The following is a 3,413-nucleotide window of genomic DNA, read 5'->3' as shown; positions in this document are numbered from 1 at the left end:
CCCTTAGTCCCTACAAGTGGCACATTACGGAACTCCCCACAACTCAATAATGACATTCCGCACATCCATCCGGTAAGATTGCCACCTGATATCATATGAAGTAAGAGCCATAACCCTCTGAGTCCACTTATGAGTGCTCTGAGCATCCACAAAAGGTCCACTGACTAGCAGAAGAGACATGAACCATCTGAGCACCAGTGGGAGACAACATCTGATAGCTCCACCCTTACCATGCCTACTGTGAATAGCATAGTAAGTGTCAGCTAACAGAGTAGGAACTGGGTTTCCTCCAATGAAGATAGTGACTGCAGCATAATCCACAAAGTTGGGCATACTCGGGAACAACACAACTCCATAAACCATGATGGCCAACTGAGCATGAAAAGCTTCCCAATTCCCCTTCTCTGCTTCTTCTCTAGCAATCTTCAACAAAAACTTCAAAGGAAGACCCACAACATCCCCACTGGACTTCCAATTATCACTGACTTCTTTGATACCCAGATGGAGAGCTCTGGAGACAACTCTGAAATCAACCTCCTTAGGCACGTCCAAGAAAGGAACCTGATATCTGATCGGGACATTCATCAGAATGGAGTACTCCTCAAGAGTAGGCGCCAACTGATAATCCTGAAAGGTGAAGCAACGAAGCTCAGGGTCGTAGAACTGTAGAAGAGTCTGCAATGGCACTGGATCAACTACCATCTTCAACAACGTCAGAATATCCCCATACTGATCAACAAACCCTTTCTGATTACCACTGGTCACAAGGTTGCTCAACTCTATCAGAGACGTCAAAGGCTCACGGTGAAAGCTGTAGGAACAAGTCTTCCGCTTCAACTCTGGAACTGTTGCCATCTCTATCAGTGAATCGAACTCCTGAATGAACCTGAGAAATAATATGCATGCAGAGATTAGCTTTTTCTTTTCTTTTTTTTTCATTCTTTTTTTTTATTGCGTATTTTTTTTTGAAAATAAACATGCTATGATGCAAATGATGCAGACAAGACTGGCAGGCTGTGCATCTCGGAACACAGGATCAAAGCTTCGGCTTGAACTCGGAACCACAATTCATCTGAAACCCAAAGTCATCTGACAAACTGTCATCTGAAGAACCAAGAGTCACCAACAGGACCAAAAGTCACCAACAAGTCACCGACAAGTCACCAATTGTACCTGTAATAATGATCATTCCCTCCCCACTCACGAGTATCGTCTAGGCCAGGGTAAAGTCGAGAGAAACGCAGCATAAATAACCCTTTCATAGAATACCATCATATACACACCCGAAGTATGTAACGATAATACCCCATCAGAGTCTGAACTGCTCGTGATATCAATGTTCCGCTAAGTGGCGCAATACCACCCGCTTCCCATGAATCACTCTATTCCTAGGTTTCCTAGATTTCACTCATAGCCTGGGTATTGGGCCTTTTACCTCATGTAACTCCCACCCCAACAGAGAGACAACACAACACAACTAGATGAACAGATGAATATGAATGAATGCAAACATAAATGCAAACATAAATGCAAACATAAATGCAAACAATAAATAAATGAATGCAATAAATGAAACAGCAAAAAGCAACCAAACCCTATTCTAGAGAGCGCTAGGAGAGACTCGCTTAGGTAAGATGGACCAGCAAGAGGTCAACTTCTCTAGGTCCCTAGCAGAGTCGCCAGCTGTCGCATTACGCGAAAAAACCGGCGGGAAACGAAAACAACAGAGCCGCCACCGTGCGTTATTTATCCCAAAAGAGGGAAAGGAAACGCTCGAAGTAAACCTGGGAAAGACATGGTCTCGCGACCAAAGATGGATGGGATCGGGAGTCGGTTATGCGAAGGGAAGGTATTAGCACCCCTACGCATCCGTCGTACTCGACGGGATCCACGCACAAAAGGAAGGATAAAGGTTGCTAAAACTGCTCAAACATCAAACACTGGCTGAAAGAGACACAAAAAAGACAAAAGAAACTAACTCGGCAGGATATCGCATCCTGGGCCTACGTAGTCTGTCAGGCACATACATCAGAGTCGACGTAGTTCGGGACGGGGGAAACATGCTCGCTAGGATGTCGCATCCTATGCATACGTATCTTCTTGGACTAAAGAAGAATCAGAGCACTCGTAGCTCGGCTAACGCACGCCAAACAAAACCACACAGGAAATCGACTGCCAATCGCTGGACTTACGTCAAACTCCACACAAACGGGCAAACATGGAAACCGAATGCCAATCGCTGGACTTACATCAGACTCCGAACCAAACAAACACACACTGGAAACCAAATGCCAATTGCTGGACTTACATCGGACTCCAAGCACACGACAAACAAACACACGGGAAACCGACTACCAATCGCTGGACTTACGTCAGACTCCAACACACACAAAGGGGCAAAACAAAAAAAGAGCGCCCGGAGAGATCAGCTCATCTCCTGCCTACGTACCTCATCTGGTATGAGGATCAGGGCGACGTAGTTCCCCTACGCAGGGAAAGAACTTCTAACCTAACCAGAGACTGGGAAATGACAAACTAGAAGGGAGACTGACTCGAGCCTAATAGTTATCATGTAAATTCATCATGGTCCTAGGTTGAGGTTTCTATCTAACTTGCACAAGGAGCAAGCTAAACCTAAACAGCACAGGCAAAGCAAACATTCACACAATTAGCACACACTATATACAAACAAAGTGGGCTCACACAAGGTTAGGCTGTGAAACACAAGCCAACTGGAATCGGGTGTAGTTAGCTCTTAACCCTAATATTGAGAGTTAGGGTGAAGCAGATGAAATGGGAAGTGAAGATAAGACTTCACAGCTCTTATCCCTGGCCTGGGAGAGCTTCAGACAGATGAAAGTGTGGGAGTTCAGAAAGTTGGAACTCTTCTATCCACATATGACTAACACAACAAAGATCTTGGGTTAATATCCACAATGCATCAACATGTAATGCGAGCAAAGTGGATGACACACTGACTAGCAGGAGATGGATTACACATCTCTTTTATCTGCCAATTTCCTTATCAAAGGACTTTTCCTGCTTGGCACAAAAATAAATAAACACAAGCATTGCCTCTTAAGGAGGACTTCAGACAGGTGCCTGCCCAAGTAACAGGACAGGTCTTCCAGACTACATGAAGTCAGAGAAATTATACCTCAATGCTTAAGCAACCAAGCAAAAGCAAAATCAAGTTCAAAAGAACCTAAGCAACTAATGTACCTGAAAACAATCCAACTCAATCAGTATACAATCCAGAAAGTCAAACAATCAACCAATAATCAACAGTTAACAGACATAGTCAGACAAGCAATGCAACAATGTGCAAACCACAAGCTCAACTCAAATGAGCTACAATCAACCTACAAAACAACTCAAGATTAGTCAACATTAACCAATTAGTCAACTCAAGC

The sequence above is a fragment of the Lathyrus oleraceus genome, chromosome 3 (assembly GCF_024323335.1).
Source record: "Lathyrus oleraceus cultivar Zhongwan6 chromosome 3, CAAS_Psat_ZW6_1.0, whole genome shotgun sequence".
Lineage (NCBI taxonomy): Eukaryota > Viridiplantae > Streptophyta > Magnoliopsida > Fabales > Fabaceae > Lathyrus > Lathyrus oleraceus.
The sequence above is the reverse complement of the archived record's forward strand: the minus strand, read 5'-3'. Positions refer to the sequence as shown.